Below are 19,627 nucleotides of genomic sequence, written 5' to 3' on the forward strand. Positions count from 1 at the left end.
ACGGTGCGTACGCAAAGAAATGTTGCGTAAGAACTTTTCCACGTTCAAATCGCGATGTATAAAACCTACACTTGGCGTAAAGCCACGCACTTTTCCACGGTACCTCATGTCTTGTCGTACGCAAGTTCTCCGCTCGGTTTTGCAGACTGGCGGCACCCAGCGTCAAAGCAATGGTACTGTTCCTGTGTGATTACACCTTATTTTCATGACGCGGCTTTATAAATACACAGAAACTAACCGCATATTGCTTATTAGTGTAATACATCTGATTGTAATTAACTCGTAACAATATAATGGTCCAGGGAACAGCCATAGTATTCCAAATACCATAACTGCTTTAGCGTTGTTACTCTCACTTCTTCTTCTTCTTCTTCTTTCAGCTCCTCCCGTTAGGAGTTGCCACAGCGGATCATCTTTTCCATATTACTCTCACTGCACGACTCGGAGTATTTATATCACTGTATCTGAGTGTGAATCACAGCAGCAGCTGATCGGAAAGAGAATTATCGGTATACGGCATTAAGGACACGCTACCTCAGCCACTGCAAAATGTTTTAAAGCCTTTCCTGTACTGGACCTCGCGGTTCAGAAACAGTTTAATCCCAAGAACTTTAAATGCATTCAATCAATTGCTCCTTGTAGAACGGTTTGTACTTATAAGTACAATCACCCCACTGTAAACTTGCACTACAGTTATAATATCTCACAGTCTGAGCCACTTTATAAAGCGCGTATTTACATATGATGACAATATCATTTTTAAGGTGAAATGCAGCAAAATATGTTTGTTAAATTATACACATAAAACTTTAACTTCATTTAAATAATCTATATTCTTCACTGGGAGTGTCGTGAAGGATAGAATAATTTAACATGTACTACGAAGATATTTCAATGTTCCTTAAACGTTTTGAAGAATCGGGCGCTAAGCTTACAGATGGCTTAACTTCTATTACAGAGCTGATTGTGTGGCGATCGGTTACTTGGGGAAAGAAAAGCAAGGACTCTTGGGGTGGCCACGCCAATACATATTGAATATAAAACAGAAAGAGAAAATAACAACACAGCTAAAAACGCAGCGACAAATTTCGACAAAAGATAAATGCTTGTCATGAGCACGAGGCTCATGAAGCACATGTTTAATAACGTGCTTTAACTCCTATCATCATGAAAATGATATCACGTATACATCTCAGTATTTTAGTTATTCAGAGAGCTGTAATATCACAAATGTAATGGACTCTGTGTCCAGTTGGAGGAAGAGAGCCGGTTTAAGAAGCAAGTAGTGATTCACACACATAGAGCACATAGAAGATCAAATACAAAACAAAGCATTTAACGTGCTACTTTAATTACGATGTGATTTGAGAAACTGGTTAATTAAACGATTTTAAGATGAAGTTTATAATGTTCTACTAAATGACAAAATAAACTACGTGATTAAAATGGAAATGTCGAGATTGAAGTTGACATTTCGTGCTTTTTCCTCACTGTGTGCCTTTTTTCTCTTATATAGTTCTCTTATATTTTCCCCCGTGCTTTTCCCATTGTCTTTTCACAGAAGGCTGCGCTTAAGGGCGATTAATAATGATTTGCATATTCAAAGAGGCGTAATTCTGGGAGGATTTGGGGCGTTACAAAATGCGCGTGCACGAGCGTTAGTTTTCACGCTGATCGGGATTTATGTAGCGAAGAACGTGGAAGTTGGAGATGCACAGATTCCTGCATCTGGATTTTTCTGTGCGTAAGCACATTTCGGCTTTTGTGCTTACGCCATGTTATAGTGCGAGTTCTACGCACGGCGTTATACATGAGGCCCCAGGACTTGATAAAATTTCTTGGCAATAGTTTAGTTTCGCGGGATTTGAAAAAATTTCTCGTCTCAAGATTTTTTTATTTTATATATATATATATACAGTATATATATATATATATATATATATATATAGTAATCCCTCGCTATATCAAGCGCTTCGACTTTCGCGGCTTCACTCTATCGCGGATTTTATATGTAAGCATAACTAAATTTATAACGTGGATTTTTCGTTGCTTCGCGGGTTCTGCGGACAATGGGTCTTTTTACTTCCTGTACATGCTTCCTCAGTTGGTTTGCCCAGTTGATTTCATACAAGGGACAGATGGCTGAGAAGCTAACCAATCACAGCACGCAGTTAATTTCCTGCGTGCTGAATGCGGTGTTAACCAGGAAGTCTCGTCTTGCTCATTCAGCATCAACGTGTTTCGCTGTGTAAAGAGTTAACTTTTGTGCTCTTTTGTGTTTATCTTTGTGCATAGTCAAGCCCTTCATTAAGGCTCCAAAACGATCTGCTCCTGCTACTGCTTCAGGGTCTGTGCCCAAGCGCCAACGGAAGATGTTAACGATTGCCGAAAAGGTAAACGTTTTGGATTTGTTGAAAGAAGGGAAAAGCTACACCACTGTAGGATGCCATTACAGCATCAATGAGGCTATGATTCTTTTTATTTAAAAAGTAGGAAAGGAATATAAGATCTACAGCCGCAGTTTCCTTTTAAACAGGGTGCAAAACGAGTTGTAAGTGGATGTAATAAGGCAGTAGTCTGGATGGAATCTGCTTTAGGGATTTGGATTGAAGAAGAATAACGGCGGTGCTACACAGTTGCCTGAAGTGGCTCCTTTAGAAGGACTGTAACGCTCTCCTTTGTTGTGCAGTAAAATTAAACTCATCGTTATCGGACAAGTCATTGTGTCATTGTTGGTGAGTAACCATAATTAATCTTCTACTTACAGTACTTAGTACATGTACATACGTTTAGTGTCACTGTACACTCATTTACTGTATACAATTTTTCTTGCATTGTATGCATTTATTGCTGGTGGCCTGTCTATTGTAATGGCTGTAAAATATGTGATATCGGAGACACTTGATATCTTTAAAATAATATTTAGATTTTACTGTATATAAACAGTGTGTTTACATACATAATTTCAATTAATCTTACCTAATATCTAAGGGAATACAAAGGGATTATGCTCTATAACTGTGCAGGGAATATTTATAAACAGTGTGGGAGAGTTTATAAGGGCTTAAAATATAAAAAATAACCATACAAACATAAGGTTTCTACTGCTGGATTTTCACCTATCGTGGGGGGGTCTGGAACGCAACCCCCAATCGAGGAGGGATTACTGTATATATATATATATATATATATATATATATATATATATATATATATATATATATTTATATATATATTGTCACGCTTGTCACAGATTTGCACAGAAACACAGGAGGCTGTAGGGACAGGAACTTTATTCAAACACTTGTCTCTTTTTCAAATGTTTAAACATGCTCCATGACAAGACAGAGATGGCAGTTCCGCCAGGAGCAGAGAATGTCAGAGAAACAGAGAGAGAGAGTATGTGAAGGTAGTCTGTCAGCGTTTTTAGGAGAGGTTTTCCCAGGAGCATCTGTATCATCTAGGGATATGTTCTGCTCCCCAGCTCACTATATAAACTGCTCAAAAAAATTAAAGGAACACTTTGAAAACACATCAGATCTCAATGGGAAAAAGAAATCCTCCTGAATATCTATACTGATATAGACTGGGTAATGTGTTAGAACGAAAGGATGCCACATCGTTTGATGGAAATGAAAATGATCAACCTACAGAGCCCTGAATTCAAAGACGCCCCAAAAATCAGAGTGAAAAAATTATGTGGCAGGCTAGTCCATTTTGCCAAAATTTAATTGCAGCAACTAAAATTGTATGCAGCACTTTGTATGGCCCCTGTGTTCTTGTATACATGCCTGACAACATCGGGTGCATGCTTCTAATGAGATGACAGATGGTGTTGTGGGGGATCTCCTCCCAGATCTGGACCAGGGCATCACTGAGCTCCTGGACAGTCTGAGGTGCAACCTGGTGGCATTGGATGGACCAAAACATAATGTCCCAGAGGTGTTCTATTGGATTTAGGTCAGGAAAGTGTGGTGGCCAGTCAATGGTATCAATTCCTTCATCCTCCAGGAACTGCCTGCATACTCTCACCACATGAGGCCAGGAATTGTCGTGCACCAGGAGCCACTGTACCAGCATAGGGTCTGACAATGGGTCCAAGGATTTCATCCTGATACCTAATGGCAGCCAAGGTGCCTTTGTCAAGCCTGTAGCGGTCTGTGTGACCCTCCATGGATATGCCTCCCCAGACAATCATTAACCCACCACCAAACTGCTCATGCTGAATGATGTTACAGGCAGCATAATGTTCTCCATGGCTTCTCCAGACCCTTTCACTCTGTCACGTGCTTAGGGTGAACCTGCTCTCATCTGTAAAAAGCACAGGGCACCAGTGGTGCATCTGCCAATTCTGGTATTCTATGGCGAATGCCAATCGAGCTGCATGCTGCTGGGCAGTGAGCTCAGGGCCCATTAGAGGACATGGGGCCCTTGGGTCACCCTCATGAAGTCTTTCTGGTTGTTTGGTCAGAGACATTCACACCAGTGGCCTGCTGGAGGTCATTTTGTAGGGCTCTGGCAGTGCTCATCCTGTTCCTCCTTGCCCAAAGGAGCAGATACTGGTCCTGCTGATGGGTTATGGACCTTCTATGGCCCTCTCCAGCTCTCCTAGAGTAACTGCTTGTCTCCTAGAAAACTGTGCAGGGAGACACAGCAAACCTTCTGGCAATGACACGTATTGATGTGCTATCCTGGGGAAGTTGGACTACCTGTGCAACCTCTGTAGGGTCCAGGTATTGCCTCATGCTACCAGTAGTGACACTGACTGTAGCCAAATGCAAAACTAGTGAAGAAACAGTCAGAAAAGATGAGGAGGGAAAATGTCAGTGGCCTCCACCTGTTAAACCATTCCTGTTTTGGGGGTCATCTCATTGTTGCCCCTCTAGTGCATCTGTTGTTAATTTCATTAACACCACAGCAGCTGAAACTGATTAACAACCCCTCTGCTACTTAACTGACCAGATTAATATCCCATAAGTTTCATTGACTTTATGCTATACTCTGATTAAAAAGTGTTTCTTTAATTCTTTTGATCAGTATATATATATATATATATATATATATATATACACACACACATATATTTATGGTGATTTATTCATTGTGGACTTGGATTTGATTGCTCTAAATTGCCTTTTTAGCCATAGTGTTTTTGGTTGATATGTCTTTTTCAGTCAAAACAACAAATAAGTGGAGTAGAACTGGACATTGTTAAAGCACCAAAATTACAACATCTGAGCAAAGGCAGAAATATATTGTGAGTAAAGAAATAATCAATTTGTGAGTAGTTACAAGACACAATGGAGAGAAAAGAAATTGCCCATTGTATAGATGTAGAAACCTCCATAAATGTGGTATTTTATGATGATTTTAAACCATGTTTAATTGGTTAAAAGGTTGATGAAAGCAATTGTCACAGATCAAATGGTTCAGAGCACAAGTTCTTTGCTGTTGAAGAGGGATTACTCTCCTCAGTGATGTATCATTTAACTTCCCCAAGTAGTAATGCTGATGACTGGTGCCTCATAATGATAGCACTTATTTCAAAAGCATTTTTAAAATGTGTCCTTGTCTCTTTTCAAAATGCTTTATTGTCATCCTTAGGTTGAGAACCACTGGTTTGCTTATTATTGAATACACCATTTTTATATTCGAAATAACTATAATTATGTCTTTCTCAAGGATATATTTTGATCACTAATATTTATACATTTTTGTGCTTGTTCTAGCATTTGTTCAACACTATTATATATCAGTATGTGGTTTTAAAGTGCAGAGAATCCAAATCTGAGTTTTTTTTGGTGGTTTTTGCCTTCTGACCAAGTTAAATTTAAGTTTACATTTTCCTGTGATGGGTGCTGTTGTTCTAAGAATATTCTGAGGTCTGTTGCCATGGAAACCCATCTCAGAATTCTCCATGATGCAGTTGTCAGTGGCATGAAACAAGCAATGGTATAAAGTTCAATCCCATTCAGGTATATCCAACCTTGATGGAAAGCAACCCTTTACTACACGACAAATTAAACCTTTTCTTCTGAATTCCTGGGCTTGAATCTCTACATTTTGATTGAGTTTTGAACTCTGACATAATGTTCTTTCTGATTCTTGGTTTTTACCTTGGTTCATATTTAGATTTTTGCATCTTCTGCTAATTTTCATTTTTTTGAACTCTGTCGCTCTTTAGGCAGAACTGGTTGAAAGAAGTCTTTCTAACTCTCCTTAATTAAAACATAAGAAATATATCTGTTTTCTTGAAAAATACTTTTTCATTTGTGTTACCAATGCAATCAATCTTTCCTTCTTGCTTATGTAGTGAAGATATTGTTGCATTAAAAATATGAAATGTGTGGGTTTTTTTAAGTAAACTAACACTCATATTTGTTGCATGTCATGGTAAACATATTTTTACGTTGACTATATATATCACTTCAATTAAATATTCATTCTTTGTTTGAACTTTGGTAAAGTGGGTGTCATCACTGCTAGATGTTAAAGCTATGTTTAGACCATTTGGATGTACAGTATGGTGCCATACACAGTAAACAGATTTCTTCAAAAATGGGTTAAACTAACAAAGTATTTTTCAGAATAAAACAAAAGACTATAGTAAAATTTACAGATGAAAATGTTTTTAAACAAATATATGTATGCATAAGTACATTTAAATTGTTTTGTAGCTGTCAATATTAATTAATTGTTTCAATGTACAAACACATTTTATGGCTAATTGTTTGTATTACCATAGACTCAAAATTATCATGTATTAAAATACTGAATATTTATGAAGTACTGCATATAGCATGAAATAGCAAAATGAACAGTAGAAGCCCATGTTTTGTCCATTCCTAATGGTTAAATGATTGGCAGCCCAGATTCCAGTCATTTAACTTTTAAATTATAGCAAAATTCTTGTATGGTATGTTTGCCTTCCATAACTAATTGGATCTTGTGCTGGACAAAAAGCTAGCTGAAGTCATTTATGAGTTTGAATTATATTGCACAGTTTGAGACTTCCTCTTTAGGACAAAAGGAACACTTTTGGGGAAAAACTTGTATTCTTTGCTTCTTAACTGTAATAGTATTAAAGTGAGAAATGGGAATATAAGGCTGCCAGCTATCTTTGCCATCAGTCCACCAATAAGGCCAAGTTTAGATCCATGTAGCCCCTGGATAAATAGTTTTTTTCAAAGAGTTAATTAAGTTGTCTTGAACTGCTGCATGAAGGGAAACAAACTGGCACTTACAGCATTTTCTGAAACCTGCTGATGACATGACCAGTCCCCACTGCCTTTAGTTGTATCGATCCAAAGCCTGACCTGTGAAATCCTTGATGGCTGCTAACACTAGAAGCTTATTGGAGCTTAAGGAGAACTCCAGGCCAGCTGATATGCTTAGGTAAAATCACACACCCTTTTAGGAGGTCCAATTAGTATAGTATATTATATACTAGCAAAATACCCGCATTTCGCAGCGGAGAAGTAGTGTGTTGAAGTAATGAAAAAGAAAAGGAAACATTTTGAAAATAACGTAACATGATTGTCAATGTAATTGTTTTGTCATTGTTGTGAGTGATGAGTGTTGCTGTCATATATATATATATATATATATATATATATATATATATAGTCACGCGACACACGAGTAGGAGGCCATGGATCGGATTCGAACGCACCTGGGAAACATATTCGCGCAGGGAATGGTGGGTACTAACTTTCTCCTCTGCTTTCTCATAGGAAAAGGACCTCCTCCGCCATAAGCCGGTTTTGACCGCAGTGCGGCACTTCCGCCCTTCCTCCGCCATCTTGTCCTGATGTCACCAATCCCAGCCTCCCTCACGGTCCTTCCCAGCATTCCTCCACTTCCGCTCCTCCTCAATAAATGGCAAGGACGCCATGGTTCAAGGCCGTTATGAACAATTTTGTTTATGATTTTGACTTGTTTAAAATATATAATTTCTGCACAATATACGGGGCTGGCGGACCCCAAACCTTTATGCTGTCTCCTCTTGAGTATTTTACAGTGGTGTAGTCGGCAGGATAGAAGATCCCAGAGAATGACTGAGGGACAGGACCTAAACACCGTGCTGCAGGGGATGAATGCCCAACTCCAGGCTCTGCAGCAAGCGCAAGCCGCAACCACCAGGGAGTTGAGGCTACGTAAGGCCAGGTTGGTAGAGGCCCAGAGAGCCAGGCCAGACCCGCCTAAACTGACGCCTCCGCCTTTGGTGCCGATGACCGACGCCGATGACGTCGAGGCGTACCTGAGTATATTTGAACGGACGGCCACCCGGAACGAGTGGCAGCGGTCCGAGTGGCGCCCATTCTGGCGCTTTCCTGAAGGACCAGCAGCGGGCCTATTATGACCTCCCTGAGGAGGAGGCCGCAAGCTACGACCTCCTGAAGCCTGAGATCTTGGCTCGCTACGGCATCACTCCGGGCAAGCAGGAATCAGAGTGGCGGAACTGGGTGTTTGACCCCGAAAAGCCTGCCCGCCCAGGCGTCGAAGTTCTGGGGCAAGATGGGCGCTGGCTACGCCAGAAGGACCCCAGGCTCGGAGAGTCGCCGAGCAGGTGGCCTGTGAAGGCCTTGTCACTGCGATGCCCAGTGCCCTCGCCCAGCAGGTCCGGGGGCACGCATATAAAGACATGCCAGGTCTCCTGGACGCCTTGAGCGCCAGCTCAGGGTCCTCCCAGCGGGGGGCCAGAAAGGTCTGCTCGGGGGATCCGACAGGGATGGGCGGCCCACCCCGAACACTCTCGATGCGCTGCAGAAGCGCCGCCGAGACCTAGAGAGAAGCCGGTCCCGCCGCGCTGTTACAAGTGTGGCGAGACCGGCCATTTGCTGCCAACCTGTCCCCTCAACACCACGGCGGAGCCCATGGACTGCACCTGGACGACACTGGAGAGGTACTGTACCCCGCCGCATCCCTTGGCGACTCCAAACACGGGAGTAGTGTAGTTGAATGGGCACGCAGTGGTGGCTTTGTTTGACTCCGGCAGCAACATAACCATTGTAGCTCGCCGTTTGGTCTTACCGCGACAATGGCGGAAGGAACATCTGTTGGTCACTTGTGTACATGGGGGGACCAAGTTGTATCGTTCCACACAGTGTTATATCACTTGGAAGGGGGAACTAACCCAATTGACGGTCGATGTGTTGCCTGAACCCCCCTATCCAGTGATTTTGGGACAAGACTGGTCGAAAAAAATTTGCGGTAAGACACCCACTGCTCCCGGAGCCTTGTTGGATCTAGTGATGAGGGGGAAAGGCACCCCTCCTGCGGTCTCCACGCCGTGCATACGGGCAGGCCCTAGTGACCCTGGTGCTTCGGGGGACGTTTCTGCGGCTACGGACCCCGACCCCAAAGACTCCGCCGGGGAAGGGACTAGCCAGGGAACTCTTCCGGGGTCCAGGTCACAAGACCCTCTCGGCAGCTTGGACCATCAATTTCGGTCCACGCCAGCCTCCTTTAAGAGGGAGCAGTGGAATGATGACTCCCTGTGCTTTGCCCGGAATGCTGTCGTTCTGCCGAGTAGCTCACCAGCCGACGGTTCCACGCCACAGGAGCCCTTTTTAGTCCTCGAAAATGATCTGTTGTACCGAGTGGCGACCCATGGGGACGAGGTGCGGAAGTTGCTGCTAATCCCGCATACCTTCCGGCGGGAGGTATGCGAGTTAGCACACGCTCACTTCCTTGGTGCTCACCTCGGGGCCGAAAAGACGCTGGAGAGGATTAAGCTCCGCTTTTATTGGCCTGGGATTAACGAGGAGGTCCGGGCGTTTCTGTCAATCCTGTCCGGAGTGTCAGATCCGCCAGATTCCTAGGAGGGACCGTGCTCCTCTAGTCCCTATACCCCTGATTGATGTCCCGTTTGAAAGAATAGGGGTCGACTTAGTACGACCCCTGGAGCCCTCAACCCGTGGCTATAAATATATACTAGTCATGGTGGATTATGCCACCCGGTACCCAGAGGCGGTTCCCCGCGCCCGCTAATACCAAAAGCATCGCGACGGGAATTAGTCAATTTATTTTCCAGGGTCGGCATTACCAAAGAAGTCCTCACGGACCAGGGTACGCCCTTTACTCGATAATGTTCAGGGAGGTAGCCAAATTACTGAGAATAAAGCACCTGAAAGCGTCTGTCTATCACCCACAGACTGACGGGCTGGTGGAACGATTTAACCAGACGCTTAAGCAGATGCTCCGCAAGGTAGTCAGCGCGGACGGTAGGAACTGGGATCACATCTTCCCGCTTGTGCTTTTTGCTTACCGGGAGGTACCCCAGGCCTCTACGGGCTTCTCCCCGTTTGAATTATTGTATGGGCGACAACCCCGAGGAATCCTCGACATACTAAAAGAGGGCTGGGAGGCTGAGGCCCTTCCCTCCTCTAACATATTAAAGTACGTAGCGCAACTGCACGATCGGCTCACAAAAATTGGACCCCTCCTAAAGGAACACGTGACTCGCGCGCAGCGCAGGCCGGTGTTACAACCGCAACTCCGTCCCTCAGGGAGTTCCGCCTGGGGACCGAAGTTATGGTGCTCGCCCTACCTCCCACTCCAAGTTGCTCGCTCACTGGCAAGGGCCTTACGAGATTAAGGAAAGAAAAGGGCTCGTCGACTATTTGGTGAAACAACCCAACCGTCGACCGAGCGAGAGGATCTATCATATCAACTTATTGAAACCTTGGAAAGATCGGGAGGAGCTTCCCGCCTCCCATAGGTCACTCTCCCTTTTCACGAGCACAACTGCCCTTAACCTCGGGCGTAAGAGCTAACCCCAGGCAGCGCAGGAGTTAACCCAAACCTCCAAGCCATTCCCGGCGTAGTGAGCGAGTCACCCGACCGACCTCGCTGATTGCCCATGACATCGTCATGGACCCCGGGGTAATTGTCCGGGAGAGGCCCTATAGACTCCCGGAGGCAAAACGCGCGGAGGTGGAACTGGAGGTGCAACGAATGTTGGACATGGACATAATTGAGGAAAGCCATAGTCCTTGGTCCAGTCTTATCGTCCTCGTGTCCAAGCCGGACGGCTCCTGGAGGTTTTGTAACGACTTCAGACGTCTGAATCAAGTCTCCAAATTCGATGCCTACCCGATGCCCCGCATTGACGACCTCCTTGAGCGCCTGGGTACGGTTCGATACTTGACTACCCTTGACATGACGAAAGGGTATTGGCAAATTCCCTTAACGGCATCCGCGAAAGAGAAAACAGCCTTTAGCACCCCTAGCGGGCACTGGCAATACAAGGTTCTCCCATTTGGGCTGCACGGGGCCCCGGCGACTTTCCAGCGTCTGGTAGATAGAGTGCTGAAGCCCCACCAGTCCTATAGTGCCGCCTACCTGGATGACGTCGTCATCTATTCCGGCACCTGGGAGGAGCATCTATTGCAGGTCACAGCTGTCCTCAGAACACTAGCTAAAGCCGGCCTCCGCATCAACCCCCAAAAGTGTTTTTTTGGCTAAAAGGAGCCCAGATATTTAGGCTACCTGGTAGGATGGGGACAGGTGCGACCACAGTGCTCAAAGGTTAAAGACATCTTAGAATGGCCCCGTCCGAATACCAAGAGGCAGGTGCAGGCTTTCTTGGGGCTAGCGGGGTACTACTGCCGGTTTGTTCCCCGTTTCTCCGAAAGGGCAGCACCCTTGACTAATCTGACAAAGAAGGGCACTCCCCTATACGTGGTGTGGACCGACAAGGCGGAACACGCATTCAGTTACCTAAAGAAGGCCCTAACATCGGCACCTGTGTTAAGGTCGCCCGATTTTGGGCTCCCATTTATCCTCCAGACCGACGCTTCGAACACAGGCCTGGGCGCCGTGTTGAGCCAAAGCGTCGACGGTGTCAAACACCCTGTGATGTACTTAAGCCGGAAACTGATGGACCGCGAGACTCGGTACGCGGCAGTGGAGAGGGAAGCCTTGGCCATTAAGTGGGCAGTGACCCATCTCCGTTACTACCTGCTGGGTCGCGAATTCGCTCTGGTGACTGATCACGCTGCACTTTAGTGGATGTCCCAACATAAAGAGACGAATCCGCGGGTCACCAGGTGGTTTCTGGATTTACAGCCGTATAAAAAAAAAAAGGACCTCCCTCCATCATAAGCCGGGTTTTGACCGCAGTGCGGCACTTCCGCCCTTCCTCCGCCATCTTGCCCTGACGTCACCAATCCCAGCCTCCCTCACGGTCCTTCCCAGCATTCCTCCATTTCCGGCTTCTCCCCAATAAAATGGCCGCGGACGCCATGGTTCGGCGTCGCGTTTGAACAATTTTGTTTATGATTTTGACTTGTTTAAAATATATAATTTCTGCACAATATATGGGGCTGGCGGACCCCAAACCTTTATGCTGTCTCCTCTTGAGTATTTTACAATATATATATATTGTGGAAACGACCCGGACACAGACAGGTGGACATGTTGTAATTCACCACCACACGTTTATTTACACAATTATTTACAAATGATATGGTCACACAGACCCAGTCCAAAGTGCACAAACCCCAATAATCACACAGTCCTGGCCACAAATGCCTTCTTCGGGCCACCTCCACACCTCTTCTGCCTTGTCCTCCTTCCACCTGACTCTAGCCTCGAATGAAGGGAGACGGCCCCTTTTATACAGGACCTGGATGAGCCCCAGGTGCTCCCGGCATTCCTCCTCTACCCATGCCCCAGCGTGGCGGAAGTGCCGGCTGTCCTCCCTTCAGCTCTCCGGGCGCCGTCCTAATTCTTCCCCCCAGCACTTCCTGGTGTGGCAGAAGTGCTGGTGTAACAGGTCCCCAAGGCATTGGGGCGCCTCCTGGCGGTGACCACGGGCCCCTACAGGGTGAAGCTTCCATGCCTTGTACCCATGGCCCCCAGAGCAACAAGGAAGGCGACACCCACGTGATCCAGGGTGGGCGCAGACCCACATCCGGTCCCTCATGGTGTCCCGGCCGGGTCATGGCACCGGCATCCCTGACAATATATATATATATATATACACACACACACATATAAACTTATATATATACATATCCATACATATACATACAGACACATATACTGTATACACACAAATACATATATATACATACACACATATATATAAACATATATATACATACATATCTACATATACACACACACACACACACACACACATATATATATATATATATATATATATATATATATATACACATATATACAGTCTTTGGTGTGCGAGCAACTTCCCGTGTAGGTAGAAGGCTGAAATTTGGCAGGCTCATTCCTCACAGCTTACTTACAAAAGTTGGGCAGGTTTCATTTCGAAATTCTACGCGTAATGGTCATAACTGGAACCTATTTTTCTCCATATACTGTAATGGATGTTAGCTCGACAGCCGTGGGGGGACGGAGCTGCGTGTGACATCATCACGCCTCTCATGTAATCACATGAACTGACTGTGTCCGCAGTACGTAGAAAAGAGTGGAGAGCTCCCAACAATATAACAGTGGAGAACCCGTGGATTAAATAAAAAGGCTGCTTAGTTGGCAAAGCAAGGAAAAATGACGGCCTTATATGGCGTTTGTTTATAAAACAGTGGAGAAGCTGTGTAAAGGCTGCTTCACAAAAAAACAGTGGAGCGCCTTATATGGGCAGGCAGTCAGCCAAAGAAGGAAATCAATAAATAACTATAATCGTAATAAAGGAACAAAAAAATAGTGGAGAACCCGCAAATTAAATAAAGAAAATGGGTACTTGAACAGTAAACTAAGTCTAAAATAGCTACACAATAACTATAACAATCGTAATAAACGAACAATAAAACAGTAGAGAACCGCGAAGCAAGCAGAATAAAACAGCGGAGAAGCTGTGTAAAGGCTGCCTCACAAAAAAACAGCGGAGCGCCTTATATGGGCAGGCAGTCAGCCAAAGAAGGGAATCAATAAATAACTATAATCGTAATAAAGGAACAAAAAAATAGCGGAGAGCCCACAGATTAAATAAAGGAAATGGGTATCTGAACAGTAAAATAAGTCTAAAATAGCTACACAATAACTATAACAATCGTAATAAACGAACAATAAAACAGTAGAGAACCGCAAAGCAAGGAGAAAGGATGGACTTATATGGTGTTCGTTTATAACACAGCGAAGAAGCTGTGTAAAGGCTGCTTCACAAAAAATCATGCGCCTTATATGGGCAGGCAGTCAGGCAAAGAAAGGGAATCAAATAACTATAATCGTAATAAACAAACAAAACAACAGCAGAAAAGCCGCTGATTAAATAAAGGAAATGGGTACCTGAACAGTAAACTAAGTGTAAATACCTACACAATAACTATAACAATTGTAATAAATGAACAATAAAACATCGGAGAACCCATGGAATAAATAAAAAGGCTGCTTCGTTGGCGAAGCAAGGAAAAAGGACTTTATTATATGTTGTTCGTTTATAAAACAGTGCAGAAGCTGTGAGAAGGCTGCTTCCTTGGTGAAGCAAGGAAAGGAATGAACACACAGTAATGAAGAATGGCCTTATATGGGCAAGCAGTCAATTACATGGGAGGCGTGCTGAGTAGCGCAGCAGCCTTACTTATGAATATGCTAAGCACAGTCCTTCACCCGCGAATATTTACCTTATATGGCAGGCACTCAATTACGTGGGAGGCGTGATGATGCAAGACGCAAGATGTATATATATATATATATGTACGTATGTATGTATGTGTGTATATATATATGTAGATGTGTATATGTATATGTGTGTATATATATATATATGTATATGTGTATCTATACTAATAAAAGGCAAAGCCCTCACTCACTCAGTCACTCATCACTAATTCTCCAACTTCCTGTGTAGGTAGAAGGCTGAAATTTGGCAGGCTCATTCCTTACAACTTACTTACAAAAGTTAAGCAGGTTTCATTTTGAAATTCTACGCATAACGGTCATAACGTTCGACAACGTCTGCCATGTTGAACTTTCTTATTTATGGCCCCATCTTCACGAAATGTGGTAGGCGGCTTCCCTGCGCTAACCGAAACCGATTTACATACTTATTTCGGTGGTATGACGCCACTGTCGGCCGCCATATTGAACTTTCCAACGGTCTTTGTTGAATGAACAAAACAAAGTCCATCATCAAGAAATTTGGTACGCGGGTTCCCAACGCTAACTGAATCCTACTTACGTACATATATATGCCCATAGCCTGCAGCTCAGTCACCATGTGAGGCGGCGTTTGGTCCCCCATCCCCATGCCTCCCACGTTGTGCCTATATAAGGCTGTCCATCGCTCCGGTCTCAACATTCCCTTCCTTGCTTCGCTACGGTATTCACATCTCCCTGCTGATAACTGCAGCCTTTTTATTTATTCCACGGCTTCTCCACTGTTTTATTGTTCATTTATTACGATTATAGTTATTGTTTAGGTATTTTAGACTTACTTTACATTGTTCAGGTACCCATTTCCTTTACGGTTCCAACCGTACCCCCATTAACATGTCTATCGAGGTGAGTAGTTTCCATGCCCGGAGATGCCACCTGCCTTTTCCATTCTCTTTGTTACATATCAGGCTCACTCTTGATATCCAGAGGAACATTGTGTCTTATGTATTGAATGACTGAGGCAGGTTCAAGGTGTGGACTGATGACGGTACAGGAGATAATTATACTACACAGGAGCACTAGAAGAGTGAAATGCTTAAGCTCTTCACTTATGGTTTTGCATGTGAGTTGATTGCTGCCGCTGAATTGTTCGGTTGTCGCTTTCAAGTGTACCGAAATGGCCAAATATTTTACACCTTTGGAGAATCGCCAGTGCCTCTTAAACATCTTAGATTCACAGGTGACGATTTGAGTAGTGGACACTTTGATGTTTATGAATATTTAAACTCTCAAAAGCTGGATGTGAAGTTATCGATGAAACCGGTTGTATGCTTACAACGCTTGACAGATGCCGAATGTCACTTCAACACAAGTCCTGCAAATACTAACGTCATTGAAACAAACCATGAAACTCAAACCGATTATGACAGCAGCAATCCAAGCTGTGAGATTTGAATCAAGATTACTGTTCACATGGTCAACTGTACGTTGCATGCTCAAGAGTAAGCTCAGCGCACAACTTGGTCATATTACAACCGTAGGGCTGACCGGACAACGTGGCATACAAAGAGATCCTTAACAAATAATTATTGGTATATTTTCCCTCAGTTTGAAAAGGTTTAATTTTCTTCTTAATAAAAATTTTAAGGCAGTACTTTGCCGCTGCGAAGCGCGGGTATTTTGCTAGTATATATACAGTATATATATATGTATATATTTACAGTATCTCACAAAAGTGAGTACACCCCTCACATTTTTGTAAATATTTTATTACATCTTTTAATGGAACAACACTGACGATATGACACTTTTATACAATGTAAAGTAGTAGTGTACGGCTTGTATCAAAGTGTAAATTTGCTGTCTCCTCAAGATAAACCAACACACAGCCATTAATGTCTAAACCGCTGGCAACAAAAGTGAGTACACCCCTAAGTGAAAAATGTCCAAATTGTGCCCAATCAGCCATTTTCTCTCCCCGGTGTCATGTGACTTATTAGTGTTACAAAACTGTAGATGTGAATGGGGAGCAGGAGTGTTAAATTTGGTTTTATCGCTCTCACACTCTCTCATACTGGTCACTGGAAGTTTAACATGGCACTTCTCTGAGGATCTGAAAAAAAGAATTGTTGCTCTACATAAAGAAGGCCGAGGCTATAAGAAGATTGCCAACACCCTGAAACTGAGCTGCAGCACGGTAGCCAAGACCATACAGCTGTTTACCAGGACAGGTACCACTTAGAACAGGCCTCGCCACGGTCGACCAAAGAAATTGAGTGCACATGATCAGAGTCATATCCAGCGGTTGTCTTTTGAAAATAGACGTATCAGTGCAGCCAGCATTGCTGCAGAGGTTAAAGGGGTGGTGGGTCAGCCTGTCAGTGCTCAGACCATACGCCGCATACTGCATCAAATTGGTCTACATGGCTGTCGTCCCAGAAGGAAGCCTCTTCTAAAGATGATGCATAAGAAAGCCTGCAAACAGTTTGCTGAAGACAAGGAGACTAAGGACATGGATTACTGGAACCATGTCCTGTGGTCAGATGAGACCAAGATAAGCTTATTTGGTTCAGATGGCGTCAAGCTGGTGTGGTGGCAACCAGGTGAGGAGTACAAAGACAACAGTTTCTTGCCTGCTGTCAAGCATGGTCGTGGGAGTGTCATGGTTTGGGGCTGCATGAGTGCTGCCGGCACTGGGGAGCTACCGTTTATTGAGGAAACATGAATGTCAACATGTACTGTGACATACTGAAGCAGAGCCTGATCCTCTCCCTTCGGAAACTGGGCCGCAGGGCAGTATTCCAACATGATAACAACCCCAAAAGAAAACTAAAGAAACTGAGGGTAAAGGTGCTAAACTGGCCAATCAGACCTAAACCCTATTGAGCATCTGTGTGGCATCCTCAAATGGAAGTTAAAGGAGCGCAAGGTCTATAACATCCACCAGCTCCGTGATGTCATCATGGAGGAGTGGAAGAGGATTCCAGTGGCAACCTCTGAAGCTCTAGTGAACTCCATGCCCAAGAGAGTTAAGGCAGTGCTGGAAAATAATGGTGGCCGGCCACACAAAATATTGACACTTTGGGCACAATTTGGACATTTTTCACTTAGGGGTGTACTTTTGTTGCCAGCGGTTTAGACATTAATGGCTGTGTGTTGAGTTATTTTGAGGGGACAGCAAATTTATACTGTTATACAAGCTGTACACTGACTACTTTATATTGTTTTAAAGTGCCATATCGTCACCAGGGCCGGATTTAGATGAAAAGAGGCCCTAGGCTATTCCACTTATGAGGCCCTTTCACCTCCCATTTTTAAGTTTGTAAATTACATGAGAGATAATAAAATAATCAATTTCAAGTTCAGTAGTGATATAGTTAAATACTAAATCAGCTATGCTTTCCCCTGAGTGATCTGATTGATATGATCTCTTAAAAACGGATCGAATTTTGCTACTAGTTCTAGAAGACCAAAGTAATTGCCGTTATTTGGAGTTCCAAACTTTTCATTGTCTCCTCTAAATGGTAAGCCTCGCTCTGCAAGAGTGCAAATTACAGCGAAAACTCTTTCTATAATGTAACACCAGTATTGCTGCTCTTTTATTTCTTCCTCTAGCTTTGAAGTTAAAGTTTTCCCTTTTGCTCTTGTTAAGTATGTTAACATAGCATTCCTATGATTTTCTGAATTTTCATGAGTTTGAATGATAGCAGGGTTTTTCCAATCATTAAACCCTTCAGAAGTTAATGCTGTTGCAGAAGATGCAATATTTGGAGAAAAGTTTACAAACAAAGCAAAAAACGTGGCCTTTTGAGGGAGAGTACACAAGCCATTCTAGGGTATATTTTTCTCCATTGGCTTTTGTCGAATAAAAAATTGCTTTTGTACAAAATCTGGACTGATTCTTATATTCTCACTTAGAATTTAAAAATGGTCCACAGTGATACTGAACTTGAGAAGGGCCCTTCTCTACCCAATATGATACATCATTTTGTGATAAATTTGTCCACAAGCCATCTGTTACAGTAGACATATATTTGACATCACTATCTAAATTTGCAACATCTTGAACATGGTGTTTCTCATTAGGTGTCTGAAAAAAATTCTGAATATTCGTATTATTTTCTTGTGGCTCGTTTGTATATTCGTGTTCAGTAAGTTGCTCTTGAATTAGTTCCATATTTTCACTTTGAGTTGGTGCAATGGCCGTATCCTCACATACAACGTGCTGCATTGCTTCCAATTGAGTAGTACTAGTTGGCACATGCATGTAAGCAGTAATCGGTGTTAGTTTCTTTGCCTCATACTCTTGTAGCTTCTTTTTCTTGCGTTTGCAAGCGCCACTTTCAAATCTTTTACTCATTCTTAGATTAGAATCTAGAACAAAATATTTGAGTTATTAATTATTGTGCATAAATAAAAGTTAATTATTTATTATTAATACAAAAAATAACATTTTACGTATTTGAACTGTGGTAAGTTTTCTTTTGTTTATCGGAATTTTCGATAAACAATTTATTTTTGAATAATAAATTGAAGTAAAACAAAAACTCATTTCCGTGAATAGCGCGTCTCTTATAAAATTAATTGTTTATAAAATAATAAATGTTAATTTCATAATTTCTGAATTTCAAACACTAATCAATTTAAAAAATATTTCCAAAATATCTTTAATTCAATAATGAAACTAAATTATCATTTTTCAATCAAGATTGTATGGAACTGTTAGTTTGTCTCATTGAAAAAAATAGCAATTATGAATAATGAATTATATATATATATATATATAATCATGAAAATATAAAATAAAGCACGTAATATACATTTTAAAATATACAAATTAAAACATATGTTAAGAACTTACCTAGAATTCCGCGAAATGAACATATTGTCACAAAAAATTTTTTCAACAGTCAATAAACACTTCATTAAAGTATTGAAACTACTGAACTCAAAAGGCGAGAATCAAATGATCGTGTACGCAATCCTAAAATAAGAATCTTTTCTAATAACATTAACACGTGTTTCATTTTATCGAAGTAACACG

The sequence above is a fragment of the Polypterus senegalus genome, chromosome 16 (genome assembly GCF_016835505.1).
Source record: "Polypterus senegalus isolate Bchr_013 chromosome 16, ASM1683550v1, whole genome shotgun sequence".
NCBI classification, from domain to species: domain Eukaryota; kingdom Metazoa; phylum Chordata; class Cladistia; order Polypteriformes; family Polypteridae; genus Polypterus; species Polypterus senegalus.